This window comes from Hippopotamus amphibius, chromosome 12 (assembly GCF_030028045.1).
Source record: "Hippopotamus amphibius kiboko isolate mHipAmp2 chromosome 12, mHipAmp2.hap2, whole genome shotgun sequence".
NCBI lineage: Eukaryota > Metazoa > Chordata > Mammalia > Artiodactyla > Hippopotamidae > Hippopotamus > Hippopotamus amphibius.
Genome location: NC_080197.1, coordinates 32,463,881 through 32,489,860, shown reverse-complemented (window position 1 = coordinate 32,489,860; position 25,980 = coordinate 32,463,881). Strand labels below are relative to the sequence as shown.

The window sequence follows — 25,980 nt, the reverse complement described above, 5'->3', positions numbered from 1 at the left end:
TATAGACCACTGCTCTAATCAAGTCCTTGCACTCATGGCCTATAAGCTTCCGTGGCTCCCCAGGGCCTAGTGAATCAAGCCGAGACTCAGTGGCTTGACAATCAGTGCTTCAACTGACTTGTCCGGGCCTGGGCTCCCCCTCCACCTCCGGAAGGCCATCCCCTCCTGTGCTGGCCAAAGCCACCCAGGACTTCAGGGCCCTCTAAAAGCACCACCTCCTCCAAGAAGCTGGTCGGAAATGCACCTCATCACATCACATCTGGCGTGGCTCACTCTTATCTCCCGGTGAACGGGGGCCTGTCCTGTGTTCCCAGTGGCTCCAAACACCAGGGTGGGGCATAGAAGATGCCAGGTGCCAACCACAGGTAACAAGGCCCAGCGTCCAGTTGTTGGGAAGTCTACCCTCAGCTCTAGCCTGCTGGCCTTAGGCTCTGCTACAGCCTTCACCTCAACTCAGCGGACAAGGCCTCAGGCAGTGTGGACAAGCCCCCTGCCTACTCCAGAGAAGGAGCACTCCTCAGAAACGTGCGCCTAGTGAGCTGCTAGCAACAAAGTGCTTGCTCTGAGCCTCAGTTTCTCAAAATGCAGAAGGGAACGCCATCGGGTCTGCCTCCCTCTTTTCCTGGGGGGCTGGGAGGATGAGCAGGTCCCCTAAACCCTGGGGTCAGAATCTGGAGCAAAGAAACTCCATCCCTGTGGGGTCAGCAAACCCTTTCTTGGCCTAGTAGCCAGGCCTCTGGGACGCCAAGGCACCTGCGCAGAGGCGCCCTCATGACCAAACAGGAAAGCCTCAAAGGACGAGGCGGCCACACCCTCCTCCCCACTCCCTGCTTCCTGGCCCAGTTCCTACAGGCTGGCCTCCCATGAGAGGTTCTCACACCTTCATCCTGGGTCTGCAAGAAGGTACTCAGACAGGTAACCTCAAGGAGTTCCTGGTTTCTATAACCTCTGGGGAGCAAAGGAAAAAGTTTCCCTAATCTCATTTTACAGACAGAAAAAAAGAGGTAAGGACAGGGCCAATACTGAAGTGGATGAAGCTCTTTTCAGTTGCCATTTCTCTGTTCCCCCAGCTCTGCTCCCACCTTCCACCCAGCCCTACTCAGGCCCCCATCCAGGTTTTCCAAGGCCAAGTCTGAAGCTCCACCTCACAACATCCTAGATGGCATCCGAAACAGGCTGGTTGATCCGCAGAGCTCCTAGCTGACCTCTCTGGGCTCTCCAGAGGCAGATGAAGAGGGCAATGGGGCAATGCTGAGCCCAGAGAAGTGACATTCTAATGGTGGCAGCTCAAGCAGGGAGCTGGTTTTGCACCAGAAGCAGGTGTCCTCCCTAGCTCCCCGAAATCACAGTGTGATGACACCCAACTCCTTGACCTGGGCCCAGAGACCCTCCTGGAGAAAAGGTGGGGCATGAAACACAGAGATTCAGCTGCCCACTCCGAGTGAGGACCTCTTCTACTTTAGAGGGTGTGACTTCTTTCCTACCTCCCCAGTCCCAAGGCCAGGCACCTCTGGGAGTCAGGAAAAAACATTTGTTAAGAAGACTTCAGCTGGTGCATATCTGAGAGGCAGAAAGAGTGTCTTAGAGCACGGATTCTGGAGCCAGGTTGCCTAAGTTCAAATCCTTGCTCTGTCACTACTGAGGTATATGACTATGCCTCAGTCTTCCAGTCTATAAAATGGGAATAAGACCTACCTTCTAGAGCTATTAAGGGGATTAAAGGAGCCAATATTTGCAAAGTCCTTAGAACACTGCCTAGCACCCCAGTGAGTGTAGCAGGGCCCTGGCCTAGCATCTTAGCCTTGGCCTGATTTCTCCCACACAGGATACCTTCCCTTCTCCCATCTATCCCTGCTCAAAGCCTTTCCTAGACATGCCAGCCCAGCCTGATCTGAACCCCCAGCCCCTAGTGCCAGAGCTCACCTCCAGTGTTACCTTGGTCCATCACCAGTCCCCCTGTCCAGGGCCAAGCTTCCTTTTCCCAGATCTGAGGCCCCTCAGCTCTTAGCTCTTCATTCTGAGAGCATTAGCCAAACAGCTCAATTCTCAGCTGGCTCCTCTATGCAAAGAGGAGAGCTGTGGGTGGAAAGACAAGGGTCTACAGAGATCACTCCCCCCCCCCCCAACTCTAGCTTATTCCTCCCCATCAACTCCCTGCCCCCAGGGCTGGGCACCAAGCAGTCACCCAAGAAAATAAAGCCCTGGCTGCCCAGGCCGGAGGTCCCCATCTCCTGAGTTAGAAAACACACACAAGGGCCCACACCTCTCTGTTGACCTAGTCTGGATTTCCACCAAAGAGAGCGAAGGAAATCATTTCTCCCCAACCCACAGCAACTCACATCAATGCCACACTCCCCAGACCCACCCAATCTCCCGCTAGGTGTACAGGCCTGCCTTTGAGCCACCTGTACCTTCTCTACTTCCCTTTTTCCCACCACCCCCCTCAGATTCTTGCAGTGATTTGCACAACCGCTTTTGTGGAAAGACAATAAAAATCCTTAGGATCACTCGAGGTTGAGAGGGGGCTCCTGCACTGCCCTGACCTTCCCACATGGCTCAAGATTTCCTGAGTATCAGCTACACGCCAGGCACTGCACTAGATGCTCCAGATACAACAGTGGGTCATTCAGTCAAGGTTCCAGCCCTTACGAAGCCAGAAAAAGGAAACAGACAAGGGCAACAAATGGTTGTGAACGGTGACAAATAGAATGAAGAAAGTAAACCAGGTGCTACGATCAAGTGCACGGAATGATAGGCTTCTGCCAAGACTGGGAAGGCATGTGAGGAAGGCATATTTAAGCTGAGACCTGAAAAATAAGAAGGAGCAGAGCCAGCCCAGTAGAAAACCTTGGAAGAACATTCCAGGCGGAGAAAACACCACAGGCAAAGGCCACAGGGCAGGAAGAAGCTTAGGTGTTCAAGGGGCAGAAATGATTCAGACGTGGCTGTCAGGAAGACGCACAGGGGACAGTGGTCAGGACAAGGCTGGGGGAGGTCAGCAGTGACCGCATCATGGAAGATCTGAAAGGCCAGAGGAAAGCTTTGAAATTTTACTCCAAGTGCAATAGGGAGCTACTGAGGGTCTTAGAGAAATGAGACTACTCGATATTTTTCTAAATTGTTCTGGCTACTCTGTTAAAATGGATTTGAGGAGGCAACTGCAGACTTGGGAAAAGCAGGCAAAAGCTACTGCGGTATCCAAGCACCACATAAAAGGTGGCTTGGCCTGTGGCAGTAGCCTAGGGCAGTAGCAGTGGAGTCAGAGCATGAAGAATAGGCCTGAGATAGATCTGGTAAAAAGAACCAAAAGGACTTGCTGTAGCACTAGATGTGGAGAGGGTGGAAAGGGGAGGAGATGATGCCACCTGGTTTCCTGTCTACAATGGTGGGTGGGTTACGGGCCCTTTACCTAGATGGGAAGGCCAGCAGGGGGTCATGCTTGGGGAGTGCAGTCCAGGTTCTGCTTCATCCATATTAAGTTTTTCATACCTGTGACACCATAAATCATCAGAGGGGTGGTTGGATAGAGAGGTTGGAGCTGGAGATAAAATTGCCTACTTAAAATCATGAGAATGAAAATGATATACATTTAAGATCTGTGTTTGTAAATTCATGTTTGATTTTAACAATTATAAGAAAAAATGAGAGCTTGAGGGGTATGTAAATAGAAGGGACTCAGGGAAGAGGAGAGGACTGAGCACAAGGCCCAGGGACCCTCCAACATTTAGAGTAAGGTGAAGGAGTCGTCCTTAAACACAAGTAAGGAAAGGCTTTGGCTGGGGGAAAGGGGGTTGGTGAGGAAGAAAACCAGGAGAAGCCAAGAGAGGATATTGGAGAGAATTATCAAGACCAAGGGAGGTCAAGGAAGACCTGCTTGCGGGGGAGTGTAAAGCACAGGAGACCTTTACGAGGGCAGTTTCAGTAAAGTGGTGGGACCAAAGCCAGGTCAAATGAGCTGAAGAACCACAGGGACCACAGGTACAGACAGCTCTCTGGAGAAGTTTTGTTGCGAAGGGAAGTGGAGAAGTGTGTCTGTAGCTGAGAATGAGGGATTAAGGCAAAAAAGGGGGGCCCTAAAATGGAGGGGGGGATGGTGTCAAAGCATGTTCTTACACTGTTGCGAATGATCCGGGGGAAAGTAGCCACTTTTAACACTGGAGAGAGCGGAAGTAACTGAAGAATGGGGGGCAGGGAGCGGACCAGACCACCCTGGAACCCTAGTGGAGGCTTTATTAGCCTGTAGCAGGAACTGGGATGCTTCCACCCCAGGGGGAGGAGGGGAAGAGGCAAAATGCACAGGCGGGGCTTTCACTACACACACTTTCCGATGCACGCCTACCCATTCCAAAGACCCCCGAAACTCCTGCTCCAAACACGGACAAGTTACCCACCCCTTCTGCGGACTGGCATGGGATGTGCCGCCACCGGCAGGTTCTGCAACCCAGCTGTGGCCACACCACAGGTGTCAGCCACGGCGCTTACCTTATGAGGCCATACCCCCTTCCTGGTGCAAGCTCCGAGGGGGTCCCCAGGCCCCTCACCGGCTCTACCGGGGCCCCAGCCCCCAGCCCGGGGCAGTGGCTTCTCTGAGCCCCTCCCCCAAACCGAGCACTCAACACTCCCTACCCCCTTTCCCAGCCTGGCTCTCGCCTAGCCCAGCGCAACCCGTGAGCCCCTAGTTGGGTCTTCGTTAGACAGCTGCTCCCCATCCTGTCCGGGGTACCTCCCCCCACCCCACCCCGAGGAGACCACTCGGACGCCCTCTGAGACGGCGGCCCAGCCTCTCCCCGTGTCCCGGCCGTCGCCCGGGCGCCTTCTCTTCTCTCCCCGGTGCCCACCTTCTGGGCCGCCCAAGCCGTCTCGGGGCATCCGCACCCGGCTTTGTCTGCGCCCACGGAGCGCGCCGGCCGGGCGCCCCAGGCGCTCCCCCGCGGCACGCGCCCCCGGGGTCCTGCCTGCCCTCCCCCTTCGCACAGCCCCGGCCCCCGGACCACCGCCGCCTCCCCCGACGCGAGCGAAGGGGCGCGGCGCCCGCCGCCCTCGCCAGCCCCCGGGAACGCCGAGCACCATCGCCCTCCCGCCCGAGCGCCGCCCCGGCTACCGGAGCCCTCGGGGCCGCTGCGGGCCCCTCACCCTCCGGCAGCGCACGCAGCCCCAGCCTGCGCCCGAGCGGGGCCGGCGGCCGGGGGTCGGGGAGCCGGGAGCAGGCGCGCGCGGTACCTTTCCCTGCTGAGCCGGGGAAGTGAGTTTGCGGCGAGCGGCGCTCCACCTCGGCCTCCTCCGCCTCCCCTTCTCCGCAGCCGCCTGGCTTCCTCCTCCAGCCGCCGCCGGGACCGTAGGGGCCCGAGCCAGCCGCCGCGGCCTGTGTGGGGCCGCGCTCCGCCTCGCGTCCCCGGCCCACCCCGCCCAGTGGGTTTAGGCCCGGCCCCCCGCTCCGCCTCGGGGCGGGGACGCGCCCAGCTCCTCCCCCGACCCGGCCGGTCCGGGGCCGCGAAGGACCTAGGTGACCCTCCCTGCGGAGGGACCCGGGCCCAGCGCTCCCACCCCGGGCTCCACGGCCCCCTCCTCAAGCTGGGCGCCCCACGTCCACACCTGTCCCCCAAAGAAAAGCAGCCAGCCCAGCCCCGCCCGCCCTGTGCTTGGGCGTAACGTGGAGCTGAAGCTGCCTGCCCGGCGACGAGCAGAGCTAGGACGCAGGCCTCAGTTTACCCGCAGGACTCGACACCCTCCTGTCGGAAGAAAGGGGCGCCTCTCTCTCCTCCCCTCCCGGAGCTGCCTTCACTCCTGTAGACCCTCCACTGGATCTCGGTTTGGGGTCAGAGGGCTCGTCCCCAGGGGGCCACCTCCAATCTCCTTTCCTCCGCAACGCTACTGCCGCACCCCGCCACCACCCCCCCTCCCCCTCCCCTACCTCCTTGCCTTAATCTCGAACCTTCAACTGCACGGGGCAGGGGCGGGGGGATTCGAATCGCTGGAGCCCTTCTGTTCACAGCCCACGACCTTGAGCGGAGGCGGCCTCTGTAAGAAAATACCTTTCGCTGGTATCCAGTGCCTCATCCTCAACTTTATAAAACCCGAAGCAACTATAAGTATGAGGGTGATTTTTTTTTCCTTAAAAAAAAGAAATCAATGATTTGCAGGTTGTTTTTTCCTTTTCTATTTGAGATTCTGCTCCCCAGTAGTCTTCCATTGTTCCCCTTTAAGGGGGGGGGGGGGGGAGGGGGGTGTCCTCTGACAATTTCATTCTATTTAACCTGTGAGAATCTCCAGGGCTTCCTGGGGCTTATAGAGACGCAGTCCAAGGGGGTAAGCCTTCCGTGGAAGCTGGGCCCCTGCCTGAACTGTCTTTCAGGCTGAAAAGGGTGCCCCACTTAACCTGGACCCCACAAGGAACCCACCAGGCCCCAGAGCGTAGGTCCACATGAGTCCAGAGGCCAGGAGGACAGAGGTGTTCCTGCAGAAATGGAGTCTGGTGCTCCCCTGAAAGAAGGACATTCTTGAGTACAGGCTGCAGACCAGGGACAAGGTGAATTTTAGGTAAGGTTTCTTCTCAGCACAAAGGCCTTGTCACTGCCCAAACTATTCCCTTCATCTAGAAGCCTTTCTCCCTGCTCCTGACAAACCCATGTCCCTTTGGAGTTAAATGTCAGGTTAAATGTCACACCGTCCTTTGTGAATCCTTCCCTGACACCAAGGAGAGCAGAATGTTTCTGAGTGGGCTCTCAGGATCAGCTTCCTTGGGTTTGGATTCTGCCTCCATGTGGCCTTGAGGAATTTACTTAATCTCTGTTTCAGTTTTCTCATCTGTAAAATGGCCTCTACCCCAAAGACGTGTATTAAACAAGATTAAGATAGACTTGACAGATTACAAATGATGGGAAACTGTTTAAATTGACCTGGTCTAAGCAAATAGGAAATGTACATGCTCACCTAAGACTCCAATGGTATGACTGATCCAGTACCAAGAGGCTCAAAAAAATACCAAGACTTGGTCTCCTTCTCATCTCTCATCTCTGTTCTTTGCAGCAGCAGGATGGCTGCCAGCAGCTCCAGCCTCCATCCTCACTGCCTAAGTCCTCATTTCTTTCAGCTGTCCCAACAAAATGAGAAGGTTACACCAAGCTGGTTCTCAATGGGTCACACATCACTGTTGGGGCCTGAATCACAAACCCAACCCTGGGGTTGATCCCATCTAAACCACAGGGATGGAGAGTGAGGAAGGGTGATGTCAGGGCACTGTTTCCCATTAGAAGGTAAATGGACCCCAAACTGTGTGCCAAGCACACAGTAGGTTCACAAAAAATATTGGCCATTATTGAAGACCTTCATTATGTTTCAGGGGTGCCCAGTACCTTTTGAACATTCTTCTGTGTCTGGGAAACTTTCCCGCACCACCTACTTTTAAAGTCAGAAACGCTCTTTCCCAATCTCCTGGCATTATCCAACTCCTGCCAACCAAATACACTATTGCAAATTTTCATATGGAAGCGAGCAATGTCCAGAGACAGGCATCACCCAGAATCCATTCAGGAGGAGAATGGTACTGGTGGCACCTGGCTTTAGGAATAACAGTGGCAGAAGTGCTGGAGTACCTACCAAAAAAATGAAGGCACACATTTCAGTTGTCTATTGCTATGTAACAAACCACCCCCAAAACTTAGTGGCTTAAAACAACAATGATTTCTTCCTCACAATTCTTTGGCTTCACTGGGCTCAGGTAGACATCTGCTGCTGCATTCAGTGTTGACCAGGGGCATCAACTGGAAGCTTGTCTGGAAAAATCCAAATGGCTTCTCTCTCCATATGACCTCTCCAACAGAATATGCTAACAACATGGCAGCCTGGCTTCCCAGAGGGTGAAAATGGAAGCTGCCAGCCATTTTAAGATGTAAGCCCAGAACTGCAAATTCATTATTTCCACCACATTCTGTTGGCTAAAGAAAATCACAGAGCCAGCTCAGATCCACAGGGAGGATAAACTGACTCTATCTCTTGATAGGAGGAGTGGGGTGTTATATTAGTTTACTAGGGCTGCTGCAACAAAGTCCCACAAGCTGAGTGGCTTAATCAATGTATTGTCTCATAGTTCTGGAGGTTGGAAGTCTGAGATCAAGGTGGCAGAGGGGTTGATTCCTTTTATGAGGAAGAGAGAATCTAGTCCATTCCTCTCTCCTGGCTTCTGATGGTTTGCTGGCAATCTTTGGTGTTCCTGGACTTGTAGATGTATTGCCCCAAGTTTTGCCATCATCGCTTTATCTTCACATGAGTTCTCCCAGTGTGCCTATGCCTATCTCTGTGCCCAAATTCTCCCTTATAAAGACACCAGTGGACTAGGGCCCACCCTGATGACTTCATTTCAACTTGATTACCTCTCTAAAGACCCTATCTCCAAATAAGGTCACATTCTGAGCTCCTGTGGATTAGGACTCCAACATCTCTCCAGCATATCCAAGATGTCTATTGGGAGGGACATAATTCAACCCACGACAAATGTGCATACAGGAATAGAAGGAATCCTTAGCAACCGTCTTTGCAGATAACCTACCACAAAGCAGAAGCCCCAAGAAATACCTCTCTCTTATCTTCAAGAACAGATTCCTCAGGTAGGCAGTTTTAACTAGGGCCTGGAACTTTAAATGCTCCTTACAAATCAAGCCACCAGCATCAGCCTCGGGTATAACCTGTTTTTCTATCCCCCAAGGGAGACTTTGAAGCCTGATTTGTGCAAAGTGGCCTGGAGCTAAGACAGTTCTTCATTGTTTTCTCTCAGAATGACAAGAGGAAGAAGGTCAGGCTCAGGCACCTGACCAGGTGTGAGGCCTTGAGCAAGTTTGCCAGATTCCCTTTTGTCATCCTTTAAATGGGAGTAGTGATAAAAGCCTGTCTCTCAGGGTTGTGGTAAAAATTTAAAAGACTAAAGGATGTGAAAACTGATGTCTAAACCATCAGGCCCCTCTAGATGTCGGTAATTATTAGCTTCAGTCTCTGCCACATCAGTACAGCTGCCTGAGACTACATTTTGAGTTGAAACATTAGCATAGCGTTAATCCTAGTCAGACTTCACGTGTGTGGAGAACTTCACAGTTTACAAAGCACTTCCGCACCCACCATCACAGGAAGTTGGGTCTCCCTGTGTTATGAGAACAGAGCCCTTGAAGAAGGGCTTTAAGAAGACTTCCCTGGTGGTACAGTGGTTAAGAATCAGCCTGCCAACGCAGGGGACATGAGTTCAATCCCTGGTCCAGGAAGATCCCACATGCTGCGGAGCAACTAAGCCCATATGCCACAACTACTGAGCCCACATGCTACAGCTACTGAAGCCCACATACCTAGAGCCCGTGCTCCACAACAAGAGAAGCCAAAGCAATGAGAAGCCCATGCACTGCAATGAAGAGTAGCCCCCACTCGGCACAAATAGAGAAAGCCCGTGCACAGCAATGAAGACCCAATGCAGCCAATAAATAAATACATTTATTAAAAAAAAAAAAAGAAGTATATTAGTAACAATAATGCTGGCTGCTATCCCATTGGTTCAAACATAATAGAAACATGTATCTTACCCACATGATAAGGTAGTGTTCCCATTTCATAACGGCCTTCCTCCACATAGTGATTCAGGGATCTAGGCCCATTCCAACTTGTGCCCTCAGCAGCCATTAGAGTCTTATAGTCATCTGCACAAAGCCAGCAGCAGCGGAAAGCCTTAGCTTGAAAAATGACATTACTTCAATTCACATACCATTGGCCAAAATGATTCATATAGTCACACCTAACTACAAGGAAGGCTGGGAAATGTGTTCTAGCTGGGAGCCCAGGAAGGGTAGGAAAGTGATTTTGGGTAAATAGCCAGCAGTCTCTTCCATGGGGGAATTTATAAAGTTCTAGAAGGGATGGGTCACATACTCCCAAGGAAGTATAGTTTCTGGTTGGAGGATGCAGTGGGTTGACGTATGGGCCATAATTCTTCACTTCCCTGTGTAGTACTGTGTAGCCATATTATTCCCATGGACTCAGGGAGGTGGAGTATATTTTCCCAACCACTGATATTGAGCTTGACCGTTTGGGTTAGAAGTGGTAGTGTGTCAGTTTTGAGCCTCAGTCTTAAGAGTTCCTGCATGTACTTCCTTCTTATGCTCTCACCATCTCCATTAGAAATGCTCCCCTGGATAACTACTGTCCTTCAGCCTGGGGCCACAGAATGAAAACAGAGGAGTAGACCAGAGCTCAACCCAGCCCTTAGAGCCAAATTCCCTAAGGCCATTATCTTGAAGGGTCTGTCTGATGCAAGCCTAGATCAGCCAGCACCCAGCCAACTTGTAGATGCACAGGATCAGCAGTCATCCCAGTCAACCCACACACACGTGAGAAATAAATATAGTTTTGTATGCCACTGAGGTTTCATGATTTTCGCACAGCACTGTTGTGGCAATAGCTGCTGATACAGAAGGACAAATAAAGAGTATCCTCATTTCCCCCAGCCTTTTGTAAGTTATGTCAATTCCATCTGATTGAAGAAAGAGAAGACAAGAGCGTACTTGGCTCAAAACCAGGAGCCAATATGCAGTAAATGAATATTGCATCTGAAGTCAAGGCCAAACTGTATACTTCATGTTGTCCTTTCCACATACCCTGATTGGTGTCCTTAGGTTTCTCCTCCAGGACAGGATTCCCTGATCTTCAGCCAACATCCTTGGTCACTGTATGGTTGTTCTGATGGAATAATGATACACTAATGAAAAGACACTATCAGACCCAGGCAAAGGATACAAGTTCCATTACTGTAAGTAAGTCTTCAATTTTGTACCCCCAGGAGCGGGAGATACTAAGCAGACTCTGATGGAGGGACCAGCACCTGTGGCCTTCAGGTTCCCATTGAAGGAGGCCAGCTGCTGCTAAGACCACCCCATCAAGACGAGGATCCTCACAGATCCACTATAGCGGGTCCTCTCAGACTGCATACAAGGCACTGGGGGCTTTGTTAAATGCAAGTTCTGATTCAGCAGGTCTGGGCTGGGGCCTGAGATTCTGCATTTCTAACCAGCTCCCAGGTGAACCTGATGCCTCTGAGCCTCAGGCCAGACTTTGAGTAGCAAAGCTCCAAAGCAAAAGTAGCTGCACAATGGAATAACCTAGGAAACTTTAAAAAGCACTGACACCTGGGTCCCACCCCTAACGGTTCTGATGGAGGGGCTCTGGGGTGCCAGTTGGGCATCCTGGTTATTCCAATGGGTAGCCACTGCTCTGAAAGCACCCTCTGCTGTTTTCAGGGGGGCTGTGCCCTCTTGCCTCCTCCCTGCTTTTCTTTTCTTTTTTTTTTTTTTTTATTAATTTACTTATTTATTGGCTGCGTTGGGTCTTTGTTGCTGCCCATGGGCCTTCTCTAGTTGCAGCAAGTGGGGGCTACTCTTCGTTGCTGTACATAGGCTTCTCATTGCGGTGGCTTCTCTTGTGGAGCACGGGCTCTAGGCTCACAGGCTTCAGTAGTTGTGGCATGTGGACTCAGCAGTTGTGGTTCACAGGCTCAGTAGTTGTGGTACACAGGCTTAGTTGCTCCACAGCATGTGGGGTCTTCCCAAACCAGGGATTAAATCTGTATCCCCCGCATTGGCAGGTGGATTCTTAACCACCGCGCTACCAGGGAAGTCCCTCCCTAGTTTTCTGGAGGCTCTGGCTCTCTGCTTGCCTGCCTACCCTTTATTTTACCAAGTAAGGGGATTTAATTTTTTTTTAACTAAAATGATTCCCATTTTGTGAAAGAAGAGGCAATTAAACACCTATCAAAAAGGTAAAACAAGAAGACAAAAATGAAGTCCTTTAAACTGAACAAACATGACCTTGTGAAAGTCCCACCCTCCTGCTCTTCCTTTCCTCGTTCACCGGTGCCTGGTGCAAAGAACCCCAGGGCCCCGCGTGCAGCCTGGGCCTCCTTCTGTCCACTTGAAAAGTTGGCCATTGAGATCAGAAGCCCTTAATTCATCCACAACCAGGTGTAAATAAGTGGAATATGTTTGCTTCCTAACCCAGATAGTTTAATACCTGTTTTATGTCAAAACAAGGATAGAAACATGGAAATGAACTTAAACTTTATGTGAGTTTTTTAGATGAAATCCCAGACTTCAAAGTAATTCAGGGTCTGCTACCAATGGCCTCAGGTTGCAGGCGGGGCTGACTTTTGGAGGGTTTGGAAAGGTTGCCAGATTTAACAAATAAAAATACAGGACACCCAGTTCAATCTGAATTTCAGACAATGAGTCATTTCTTAGTGGAAGCATGGGCCCCACTCACACAGTAGTGAGTGATGGAGTTGGGCCCCTGAACCTATGTCTGTCTGATTCTTCACCATCACAGTTGGATAGAATCAGGCCAGGACATAGACCCTGGCGAGCTCCAGATGACCTCAGGAATTCTGATTACCCCCTCAAATCATCGAAGGGCATCCACCGAGACTCTCAGCTTATGTGGGTTTTATTTGTTCCTTGGACTTTTTTGTTTGACAGTCTTTGTCTAGTTGGGCTCTTGTGCTCAGAGCTTAGGAGTCGGGTTCTAGGCAAGCACCTTGAAAACAGAGCAGCATCCTCTTGGCCTCGATTCCTCCACGCCTCCACCACCATCTGTCCCCCACACGTCTAACCTTACTCCCGCCCTTTCCCCACTCGTACCACCAACTCCTGGAGACCTTGTCAACCTCCAGTCTAACCCTGTATAGTAGCCACTGCACAGGGTTTGGGGAAACCAAGAAAAACAAAGATATGTGTCTCAAATCACATGGACTAGTCAAGAGAGGCCGAGCAGAGAGGGGAGGCGGTTAAGGGTGACCCATTCTCCAAACTCTTTGCCATCTCTGGTCCTAATGCCCTCATATAGAAGTGGGAGCTCTGAGCAAGATGCCTTCTAACAGTATCCCCTCTGGGCACTGCCCTTCTGACTTCTGAGGCCTCCCCCACCCTACGAGGAGCTGTGCTCTGTGCTGCACTCAGCTTCAGTCAGGAGATCTTTTCTGCGCCCTGAGTCCGTGCCAAGCGTAGCCCAGCTCACAACATCCCAGACATCAGAGTGGGACAGCCCAGGACCTCGTAGCTCTGGTGGGGCTGACTGACCTGCTCGTGGCTGAGTGTGTGTGCCTGTGTGTGTCAACATCCTGGCCCCACCCCACCCCGGCTGCGGGGGGCGGGGGGAGGGCTATGGCAGACAGCCTTGCTGACCACAACCCTCTGTGTCAGTGACAAGTAAAGAGGATGGGTTGATTGCTGCCTCCATGCGCAGATGCCAGTCACCATCTAAACAGGAAAGAAAACACTCAACCCATGGGGAGGGGAACCTTCAGTACTCTCTGTGTTGCAGGAGAGAGGGGAGGAATGGATAGAGAGAAGCAAGGCGCACAGAGAGGCAGTGAAGGAGACTGAGAGAAGAGAACCAGAGCCAGCATCGTGGGCAGTACCAGAACCAAAGTCTTGTGCTGCTGTTTCCACCAGCTGCTCTGTGCCCCCAAAGCTGTCCCTGATTGCCAAGCTCCCTTGCCTTGGGCCTGCCCCCCCCGCATCTGACCTCCTGCCTCTCCTCCCATGAAGGCCTTCCCACCCTCCTACAGACCCTGACGAGGCTATAGCTTATCCTCAAGGATAAACCATCTCCAGGGCTCCCTTCCTTTTGCACAGAAAAGTTCCAAAGTGTGTCTGTCTCCAGCCAGATACACTCCTGGAGGGCTCGTCTTCTCTCCTTTTGGGCCACTGTTGAGTCTACTAATATTGAGTCTACTCAATTTCTCCCATTTTCAAATAGGGACACTGAGCCCTTTGTTGGTCCACCCAAGGCCACCAGCAAATAAGGAACAAATTTAGCCTCCTGCATCTTAGCCTTTCATCTCCTGTCCTCTTTCCTGGTCCACTTATCCCTGATCTTTCTTGGCCTGCCTGCTCAGGTCTCGGTGGTAACTCTGTCTTAATGGAAGCACCCAGGGCTGGTGACTCAGGTAGGGGGAGGCTGGGGCTGCCAAATTCCTGGGAGGAGCACTTACCCATTAAACAGACCGTCCTCTGAGTCACTGGGAGGACCGAGAGATCCTGGAGGCTGACAGAGACTGACTCATCTTTGTCTTCATTTCAGTGGAGGAGGAAAAGTCCTCGCACGTAGGAGAATGGCCAGTTCATCGTTGTTTCCCCACAGACTTGAAAGCTGGAACTGAGCCATGTGGAAAGATGGAGCAGGCATCAAGAAGATCTCTGTGACCACCCTGGAAGAGGTGACCTGGGGAGAGAAAGGTGAGTCCAGGGTCCTTTCAAAACACTGTGACAGGAGCAAAGATCAAGATACATAAAACTCATTCAAACTCCGACTCAGAAAAACAAAAAGTACATTTGAGGATGTGTTTGCCTTGTGAAATAATCTTTCATCAGAAAGATCAAAGCTCCTTTAAACAGCATTCTGTTCTTGGAAGTTCCCAGGGTTTGTTTATAGATCTGTCACTAGTTAAGAGAGAAGACACTCTGGAGCTCACAGCACTAGGAACTTCTGCTCCGGAGACCGGTAGCCGTTCTCACCTACAAATTGCAGGTCATCCCCAGTGCCCTAAAGTTCCTTCACTCTAGTTCAGAGCGTCTCACACTTTCAGAATCACTTGAAAAGCCTGTGAAAAACACAGATGGCTGGGGTTTACCCCAGAGTTTCTGGTTCATAGGTTTGGGGTAGTACAGTTTTAACAAGTTCCCAGGTGAGTTTCATTTTGCTGATTCATGAAGCACACTTTGAGAATAACTGATTGAGTTAGCTGCACCTGCCTGTTCTCTCTGCACACACCCCAGAGAACTTGGATAGCTAGCACTGCTGGAAAAGTCAGTCTAGGCACTGGTCACCCTTTACCTCCAGGGCCACAGGGCACTCTGCATTGCCTGCTGGGCACACTGTACTTCCTGTGAGTGTTGCCTCTCCCGCTCTCTGCTATGATTGGTTCACACCTTCCCCTCTGTCCTCAAACCTCCAACACCCCCTCGTGCGCCCAGCCCAGACACCAACCTCTTCATCACTTCATTCTTCATTGAGAAAGCAGATGCCATCCTCTTCCCACCACTAAATCATGAGACCCACCCCTCTCAGGGCCCATTCTCTCTGCCCACCCTGCTCAGAGATGCAGGAGGTCCTGCGCCCATCAAAAACCATTCACATCACTCGTGTCCCTCCTCTTTTAGTTCTCTCTCCTCTCCTACTTCTTCCCTCACTTCCTCTCTTATGGGGATAGTGGACCATTCCCACAAGCACAACCATCTTCCAGCGTTTCTCACCTTTAAAAAAAAGGAGGGGAGGATGAAGGGCTTCCCTAGACCCCCGCATCTGCCCCCAGCTACCCGCCCCCATCTCCCACCAAACATTCAAAGCAAAACTTCTTCGAAGTATTACGGGCGGTTCCCATCACCACTTCCTCCCTTCTCAACCCACTTTAGTCTGCCTTCCTTCCTTCACACTCTGCTGAAACCCCAATGACTCCCTTATTCCCAAATCCTGTGGTCCTCACTCAATCTCTCAGAAATATTCAAGACTGCTGACCGCTGCCTCCTGCTGAGAAGATTTTCAGCTCTTGGCTTCTTTGGTCCCAGCCTCCCCTGGTTTTCCTCCTACCTCACTGGGTGCACTCCTGAGTGCTGCAGGGCTCTAGTCTTGCATCTGACCGCTTTCCCTTCCCTACACTCTCTCTAGCCCCATGGCTCCAGCATGGTGTCTGCTAAATCTGCATCTACAGCCCATGATCGCTTCCCCTGTCCCTGGATTTTTGTCCAACTACCTTTGAGCATCTCAAATTCAACATATCCAAAATATAACACTTGATTTCCCCTGCCCAACTAGTGTGTGTGTGTGTGTGTGTGTGTGTGTGTGTGTGTGTGTGTGTGTGTGAAAATACACATAAAATTTACCATTTTAACCATTTTTAAGTGTACAGTTCAGTGGCATTAGGTATGAAGAGGAAAGTTAGAAAATTACACTCAGCTAAAAACAACTCCATGTTTGTTTTGTTTTTGTGAAATATGCTTGCTGCACTGAGAAAAACAGAAAAACAGGATAACCCAACAATTCAATGTAACTTTAAGATGTTTTGCTAAAAAATGGAATGTTCTGCACCTGCTCTTGTAAGTTTCTGTTTGGAAACTTCCATGCTCTATAAACATGTGCACTGTAAAAGTAAAGCTCACCCTGAGCTCGGGGCCCAGAAATTTGGAGTGTTAGCTCATCTGTTAGCTCCGAGTGTGGTGCTTGCTTTCTCGATGGACCGACAGACCGATTTCTGCAACGGGTACATTTACAATGTTGTACAACCACACCACTATGCATTTCCAGAACTTTTTTTTATCATCCCAAACTGTTCAATAAAAATTTCCTTTCCCCTCCCCCTCCCCCTCCCCCCACTCTCACTTCAGACCCTGGTAACCACTATTGTGCTGTTTCTATGAATTTAACTACTGTTAGATATCTCATATAAGTGGAATCATGCCATATTTGTGTCTGCCTGCCCAACATTTTCCTCCCTCAAATTCTACTGTCCCCCAATTGCCCAATACTTCAGAGCAAATAAAATAACTTTCTTCAGCTTTATTTTTTCAGGTATTTCTGTTTTGTTGTTTAAAATTTTTAAATATGGAAAATAGACAAAAAGGGCATAACACCATGCTCCTACTTCTCAGATTTAATCATTGTTAACATTTCATGTCAGTTGCTTTAGCATTTTTAAATACAAGAAATAAAGCATTACACTTCCTCTTAATCCCACCACCAGAGTCAACAATAAATTAAACATGCATCATTTAGCCAATTTTTATAGTGTACACCTATACCATATTTCACCTAATCTGAGACACCATCAGTAGTAAGTTGTTTAAAAAGAAAAGCAGCACCAATTAAACTATGAAACAATATGTTCTAATCTTAGATTTTATTTCACTGAACAAATTGAAAGAACTCCTTTAGGCGTTTTTAGACATATATATTTTATCAAACCATATTTCATCAAATCTAAAATACCATCTATTTTAAGATATGTCCTGATTCACTTTTTTTTTTAACGTGTGTCTTAGGACCAATGAATAAATTTCAAGTGAAATAAAAGTGGTTATTCCTAAAACTTCACAACTAAAGTCCAACTCTTCTGCATCACTGTTTTAAAAATTAATAGACTTTCTAAAACAGTTTTAGATTTACCGAAAAAGTTGAGCAAAAAGTAGAGCTCTTATATACCCCCTCACCCTTTCTCCTAATTTTCCCAATTTTTAACATCTTACATTACGGTGGTACGTTTGTTATAACTGATGAGCCAATACTGGTGCATCATTATTAACTGAAGCCCATAGTTTACATTAGGGTTCACTCTTGGTGTTGTACATTTTATGGGCTTGACAAATGTATACTGACATGTATCTACCATCACGGTATCATACAGAATAATAGTCCCACTGCCCTAAAAATTTCCTGTGCTCCATCATTTCACCCCTCTCCCCTCCCAAGCCCCTGGCAACCACTGATCATTTTATTGTCTCCATAGTTTGGCCTTTTCCAGAATGTCATATAGTTGGAATCATAGAATATGTAACCTTTTCAGGTTGACTTCTTCCATTTAGCCTTAAATGGTTAATTAGTCCTCATATAATCTTAAAACGTCAAGGGATGCCAGTGTCTGGTCATACCACCAGGTCATTGTACCTTTTTCTGAGCTAATTCTACTTTTTAACAATTTAAAAATTATTTTGGGGGGACTTCCCTGGTGGTGCAGTGGTTAAGACTCTACGCTCCCAGTGCAGGGGGCCTGGGTTTGATCCCTGTCAGGGAACTAGATCCCACATGCATGCCGCAACTAAGAGTTCACATGCCACAACTAAGGAGCCAGAGAGCCGCAACTAAGGAGCATGCGTGCCACAACTAAAACCTGGCACAACCAAAAAAATAAATATTTAACCAAAAAAATTTATTTGAGAGACTCCCATGGCGGTTCAATGGTTAAGACTTCATGCTTCCAATGCAGGGGTCACAGGTTCAATCTCTGGTCAGGGAATTATGATCCCACATGCCACGCAGCACAGCCAAAAACATTTTTTTAATATAATAAATAAATAAATAAAAATTATTTTTCATACTAGAATGCAAATACCCTCACATGAAGAAACAACTTGAGGTGGAGGAGAGTAAGGTCAAATGTGTTCATCTAATCCAATTCTGCTTGGTACAGTAGGTGGGAAAGTCACCTGCTAAAATGAGAGAGAAGTCTAGTGGAAGTGATTCTGCAAATTTGACAGGACAACGACGAATGTTTTGGGGTGCTATGGGGTGGGTGGGTGTGTGTGTGTGTGAGAGAGAGAGAGATGAACAGCATTTATTTCCATGTCAAAGAGACTGAGATTGTAAAATATCCTGAGAATGCCTGCCTATTTTCCTCTTTTTTTTAAGGTATAAATTACATATAGGAATGCTCACTCTTTTTCATATGCAGTTTTGCAAGTTTTGAAAAACTCACTACAGTTATGTTAACACCACCACAATCAACATATAAAACAGTTTCCCATGCCCTTCAGTCAAACCCTACCCCTTGCCCTGCCTCTGGAAACCATGATCTGTTTTCTGTTCCTATAATTTTGCCTCTTCTGGAAAAAAAAATGGAATCATACAGCAGGTAGCCTTTGAGCTGGCTTTGTTTCCTTGGCCTAATGCATATAAGAGTCATCCATGTTGTGTATATTAGTAGTTCATTTCCTTTTCATTGCTGAGTAGTATTCCATTATATGGCTATATCCCAGTTTATCCACTCACTATTTGGTGGATATTTTGGTTACTTCTTGTTTGGGAGATTATGAATAAAACTGCTATAAACATTAGCATATAGATTTATGTGTGAGCAGATTTATCCAGTATTGCATAAGTCGCTAGAAGTTGGATTGCTGGGTCATATGGTAGGTATTTAGTTACAGCTCACTGTAGTTTTAACTTGCATTTCCAAAATAGACTAAAGATGTTGAGTATCTTCTAATCTGCATTTTCATCATCTCTATATCTTCTTTTGTGAAATGTCTGTTCAAATGCTTTGCCCATTTTTTATTGGGTTGTTTGTTTTATCGTTGAATTGAGAGTTCCTTTTAGATTTCAGTTTTTAAACAGTAGAAAAGCCTTCAAATGATTCCATGGTATGTTTCCTTTAAACCATATTTTTCTCTCTCTCATTTCTACCACATATTTCAAAATAAAGGTAGTCATAGTCTTTCTGATGTCAGCAAATACTCTGGCTTTGAAATAACTTTCAACCCCCTAAAAGCATTTGGTAGCAGTGGTTTCATTTTCCACTTCAGGAGCTCCTAAGAATTGGGCAAGTGGGAAAGCCATAACAAGGGAATGCATCTGATGTTGGGAAGTGACTACAATGGAAAAACACATGAGCACATTTACTTTTTTTTCTCTTCATCTATTTTTTCATCTCAACCTTTTCATCTGAGTTCATTTTCCTTATACCTAAAGTACTGACTGAACAATCTTTAATAAAGTTCTGCTGGGGATTAACTCATAATTTAGATATTCTGTTCTATGAAAATGCCTTTGTTTCACCTTTCCTGAAAGATGTTTTAGCTGGGTATAGAATTCTATGGGGGGGGTTCCCCCAATACATTGAAAATATTATTCCACTTTCTTCCCACTTCTGTTACCAGCTAACTAAAAGTAATCTTTCTCCTTTTTTTTTTCTCTCTGGCTGCTCTCAAGATTTTTCTCCATGTCCTCAGTTCTCTGTAGCTTCACTATGATGTATCTAGGTGAAGATTTCTTTTTATGTTTGGAACTAAGCTTCTTGAATCTGTGGACTGGTATCTTTCAATAGTTTCAGAAATTTTTCAGTTATTATCTCTTCAAATATTGCCTCTGTCCCCATCTTCTCTCTTTGTCTTCAACTTTAGGAACTCCAGTTAAATATATGTTAGAATGTCTCACTATCTCTCTCAGTTTCTGGCCCTCCCATCTGTATTTTCATTGTTTTTGTCACTTAAGCTTATTATACTTATACTCAGTTCAATTAAATGCCCACAAAATGCATCAAGACTAATGTACTAAGTGGATTGGTTGCCCATGGTTCCTGTATATCTATTCTAGATGGCTTTTAGCTGGTCCTCCATTGGCCCAGCCAGCATTTTTCCATTATTTTTATGCATCTTTGGAGAAAATATCCTCAGAAATTGCTTTATAATTTAAAATTAGGGTGACCCAGTTTACTTGGGACAGTCCTTGCTATCCTTAAAGAGGACTCCATAACTCCCTCTTTCACTCTCTGAAGTATACTGTTTTGGAAATTAAAGTATCTGAATACCTTATTCGTATTAAGTATATTGGCATCTTCTAGTTAGCAGTAGCTATATTTAGCATCACAGTGATTTGCTTGTTTTGGTAACCTATGCTTATGATATTAATTTCTTCAGTGCTTTTAGAATTAACAATACAGTTTTGAGATATTTAAAGAATGTGTGATTTTGTCACCATTCTCTATTTGCCTAAATTCATAGTTTCATCTTTTTTTCCAATTGAATCACATAACAAGAAATTAAACAGCTTCTGTTCAAAGCAGAAAGTTTCTGGGAAACTGATTCTCAAAGCTTCAGCAATAATTCGCACATGACACATCAGTCATATAAGCTTTTCACTGTTTTAAAACGTCTTTCTTCCAATTTTAGGGGTTTGGGAATTTCTCCTGCCTCACCATTGCTCAGTGAGTGACAAGCAAGCTTTTTAGTCATAACACAGCTTCATCTGTTTATGGATATCTTCATTTGATTTCATAAAATCCCTGGTTGTTTTGCCAAAAAAAAAAAAAAAAAAACTATGATAATTGCTTCCTGCTCTGCTGCTCTCTTTCTGTACATAGAGTGCACACAACTTTTCATTTCAATGCTGTGTTAATGTAATATTGTTAGACAATCTAAAGTGGTCATTAACTTCTACACATGATGTGCCAACATGCACATGACTCAAATGAAATGATGCCAATAGGAATAACTATGCCCAGGTTCATTGATGCTCAGGCAACGACAACTTCCTCATGACCTCCACTTGGCCAAACACAATCACAAGGTACCTTCAATTGTGAAAGTTATCCCAATAACAGAAATGTTAAAATGTGGAAAAAAACTTGCATCTCAGAATTGATGAAATATGATGAAACAAAATTTGATAGCATTATAAAGAAATTGACAAATCAATCATCTCACAGTAAATCTTTAACAAACTTCTTTCAATAATTGAGAAAAACGTAGATTAAACATTTTTAAGGAATATAGCTGATTTGAACAATAGTATTAGTAACCTTGATCTAAAAGGCATGTATAGAACCTAGCGCCCAACGAGATGTAAAAAAGCACCATTCCTCTCAAGCACGTATACAATAGTTACAAAAAATTGACCACAGAATAGAGCATTTCACAACCAATGGCAAAGAATGAGTATCACAAATGTTCTCTTAATACAATGAAATTAATATATAAATTTTGGGCTTCGCTGGTGGCGCAGTGGTTAAGAATCTGCCTGCCAATGCAGGGGACACAGGTTTGAGTCCTGGTCCAGGAAGATCCCACATGCCGCAGAGCAACTAAGCCCGTGCACGACAACTACTGAGCCTGCGCTCTAGAGCCCACAGGCCACAGCTACTGAGCTCACATGCCACAACTACTGAAGCCCATGCACCTAGAGCCCAGGCAGCAAAAGAGAAACCACCACAATGAGAAGCCCGTGCACCACGACAAAGAGTAGCCACCACTCACCACAACTAGAGAAAGCCCTCACACAGCAACGAAGACCCAATGCATCCAAAAATTAAATAAATAAATAAATAAATAAATGTATTTATTTTTTAAAATATATACATATAAATGTAACAAAGGGATAACTTAAAAACCACATTTATAAATTATTTTCAACTCATTTCTAAATCAGTTATAGATAAAATAAATTTAGTATAAAATCATATAGTAGTACAAATATGAAATAATAAAAAAGCTACCTATATATTACTGGATGTAGTAGCTGCTGTTGGTGCCCCTTTAACAGGTCAGTGCTCCCGTCTCCAACGACTATGAGTGTTTCTGCTAGCAGCTCATGTCTGCCTTTTATCCAGTGAATTGCCTTCACTCAGTTCATGGGAGCCACCCCGCCTGGGAGATTATGCCCCCATCTACCACCCCACCAGAAATCTACAGCCAATCATTGGCTCAAGTAGGAGTACAAATGTCCAGCCCACCTGCCTCAAGGTGGGAACAGCTCCCCACGGATCAGGTCCAAGTAGACTCAGGCTCACCCCACATCCTTGCTTAGCTCATTCCTCTACTTTATCCAGCTTCATTCAGCTCCCTCATTCTGAAAGCCCTCTCTTAATAAATCATGTACACAAGAATCCCCATCTTAGACTCTACTGCTAGGAAACATGGCATGAGATTGATATATAACCATAAGTGATAATATTAGATAAAAGAAAAGGATGAAAATTTTTAGTTGAAGTATAGTTGATGTACATTATTATATAAGTTACAAGTGTACAATACAGTGATTTACAATTTTTAAAGGTTTTGCTCCATTTATAGTTATTATAAAATATTGGCTATATTCCCTGTGTTGTACAATATATCCTTATAGTTTATTTAATATGCATAATAGTTTTGTACCTTTTAATCCCCTACTCCTATACTGCCCCTCTTCCCTTTTCTCTCCCCAGTGCTAACCACTAATTTTTTCTCTGTATCTGTAAGTCTGTTTCTTTTTTGTTATATTCACTAGTTTGTTGTATTTTTTAGATTCCACATATAGAAAGGTTGAAAATTGTTGAGCTAATCAGCCAACATTAGACAAGAGAAAAAGAATAATAGAATAAACCTGAGGAAAGCAGAAGGAATGAAACAATAAAATTAAGGAATTAAATACATATACTATATATAAGAAAGAAGGCACAACTTAATATTAAAAATGAAAAAAGGTGCATAATGATAGAAGAAAACAGAAATTTAAACTATAAACAACTATAAACTATGAACAACTTTTTGCTCCAAAACATAAAAACTTGGATGAAATGGGTAACTTTCTCATTTTATATCTATCCAAAATTGACTCAAGAAGAAATAGAAAAGCTAAGTAATTTGATAACCATTTGAGAAATGTAGTCAAAAGTTTAAAATCTACCCATTAGAAAATAGTCTCTGATGGTTTCATAGGCAACTTCTTCAAAGCATTCAAAGAACAGATCATTCCAATCTCATGCAAACTGTTGCAGAAAATAAGAAGAGAACATGCCCCAACTCCTTTTGTGAGGTCAGAAAATCCTTGATGCCCAAACCAAACAAGAATAAAATAAGAAAGAAATATCACAGACCAGTATCTCTCATAAACATAGATTAAAAAAATAAAAAATAAAATTCTACAAACTGTATCCAGCAATGTATTTAAAGCAACACATCGTACCCTAGTTAGATTTACCTCCAGAGTTCAGAAATGGTTAAACATTAAAATGTATTAAATATTTACCTCATTACTAAATTTTTAAAATACATAAGATTATCTCAGACTTTAAAAAATTTAATTCACACCCATTAAAAACAAAAATTCTTAGTTATCTAAAAACAGGATGGAATTTCCTAAACCTGGTCAAAGATATTTACCAAAATCCTTTTTAAAAAATGAACTTAAGGGAGAAACATTAAATTTTTACCCTTAAAATTCTGGAATAAGACACGAAAAGCCACAGTCACCGCTTCTATTCACCTTGTACAGGAAGTCCTGGACAGCCTCCTTCTAAAAGTTCAAGAAAACTAACTTCACATAGAAATAAGCAATAGAAAATTATCAAGGCCAAATCCCATACAATGTTATTACTTTGAAGAAACAAAGAAGAGAGAGAGAGAGAATAAGGAGCAAAATAACATCCCTACAGATAATGAACTTGAGCCAGAAGGGTGTGGCCCCAAAGCAGATGTCAAAATGTAATCTACTATATCAAAATGAGCTAAAAGATAATGAGAAGATCATGTAAGATAGGAAATAGCAACATAAATCAGAATAGAAAAATTTAGAAATGAGGTGAGAGCACTCAAGAGAGAATTTGAAATAAAATAGCATTTCAGTAACAAAGACTAAAATAGAATGAACACAAGTAAAGCTCCTTTTAACAGTACAACCAGAGAATTACATGCAACACTTCCACCAATATCCGACTGGCCTGGATACATGGCCACATCTCACTGCTGGGCAATCTGGGAAGTGGGGTCATAGAGGGGCAATCAAGTGCCTAGCAAAAGCTTCTACTGCCATAGAATAAAAGGAAAAGAGAGAATATGGGGTAAAATCTGGTAACCTTTCTAACAGCCCACCGCTTTGGCCATGTCAACCCTTCTGCTCATACATGGAAAAATCTCTGCCCCTCCCCAAGGGAGATGACGCCAAAGTCCTAGCCAATGAATGATTCCAGCTCAAAGTCCAGGTCTAGGGGAGATGTGCTGCTTTCCCCATCAGATCTGGATAAACTTCTCTCCATTCAGTGACCTATACAATAAAAAACAAGTTATCCAGCCCCACCACACATGGTGATGTGTACAATGCTGGAGTAGAAACAGGACAATTGCGACAAAAGCTCTCATTTGAAAAATGGGAGGATGGGAAACCTGCCCAGCAGCCGGTGGCCTAAGCTATGATCAAGCCACACCTGGTGGGCAGGAGTCGTGAAATTTCTGCCCTGAGTTCCTTGGTTGGCTCACTTGGTACTGCACTTTTTCTCTTTGGCCTTGGAATTCCCACTTGGAAATGAATTCTTCTCCATTTTAAAATGGGCTTTAGGACATCCCTGGCAGTCCAGTAGCTAGGACTCCACGCTCCCATTGCAGGGGGCATGTGTTCCATCCCTGGTCAGGGAAATAAGATCTCGCATGTCGCACTGCGTGGTGTAAATAAATAAATAATAAAATGGGCTTTGAAGCATGTGCCCTCCCTGCATTCTGCATACCTTTCACAACTGGTTTCTGAGTGGAGCAGCAGGCCTGGGGTTGCTTTAAGGGTTGCAGACCAGGCTCAGAATTTCTTTAGCAGTCCAGTCCCGTCAATCCTTTAGAAGGCTTCAGGTGTATTTATCCACACGCAATTTGATGTTAAATACCCAAATAACATCCTTTTTTCTTTTTCTTTTTTCTTTTTACATTTGAAAACTCTTGGCTTTTATCCGTTGGCCTCTATATTCTGACATCCTCCACTGTTTAGCTTAACGGCAGCTCCCTAAGGGCGTATGAAATAATAGACTTGGATTTTTCAGTGTGTGCATTTGTTTCAACACCACCAAGAAATTCTTCGATTCTCAGGGGAAACTCACTGAGTGTCCTACAATTCAACTCCATTCCGACGTTATCTACCTGGAGATAATATCAGATCCCACAGGTTAAGAGCTCAGTCCCACAACACTGCCCCCCTCCCACTTCAGACACCAATTGCTGCAAGTCCAGGTTGTCACCTGTGCTTCTGACTGACTGGCTACAGGTCAGAGGTTCTCACAACCCCTTTCTTAGGTTTGACTAAGTTCTGGCTCACGGAACACACGGAAATATTTTATTTACTATATTACTGGTTTATTGTAAAAAGATATAACTCCACAACAGCCAGACGGAAGAGGTGCATAGTGCAAGGTTTGGGGAAAGGGCGGGGAGTTTTCGGGCCCTATCCAGGCATGCCACTCTGCCCATCTCCGCAGGCATGATTGAATAAATCATTAGCTATTAGTGACTGAACTCAATCTCTGGCCCCTCTCCCCTCTGGAAGTCATGGGGGATGGGATTGAAAGTTGGTTGCCCTGGCAACCAGCTCCTCCATCCTTAGGGGCTTTCTAAAAGTCACCTCATTAACATAAACTCAGATGAGGTTGAAAGGGGTTTGTTATGAATATTAAGATACCTTTATTGCTCTTATCACTTAAGAAATCCCAAGGGTTTTCAGCGCTTTATACCAGAAGCCAGG

The 25,980-nt window shown here is 46.1% G+C and overlaps 1 protein-coding gene across 14 annotated transcripts in view; it reads right to left on the bottom strand.

Annotated features, from left to right (window-relative positions):
* The window catches only part of SMOX (spermine oxidase), a 204,044-nt gene that overhangs the window by 158,485 nt on the left and 19,579 nt on the right, over positions 1-25,980 (bottom strand). For 4 of the 14 annotated variants that reach the window (XM_057700941.1, XM_057700939.1, XM_057700944.1 and 1 more), the window contains exon 1: positions 5,221-5,817. The gene's annotated coding sequence lies outside the window, so the exon portion shown is untranslated. Of the gene's footprint in view, positions 1-5,220; positions 5,819-5,919; positions 6,019-6,930; positions 7,091-9,560; positions 9,708-10,628; positions 10,711-14,014; positions 14,245-25,980 lie in introns of those variants that run through there. The other 10 variants (XM_057700946.1, XM_057700945.1, XM_057700938.1 and 7 more) reach the window with 7 other exon arrangements.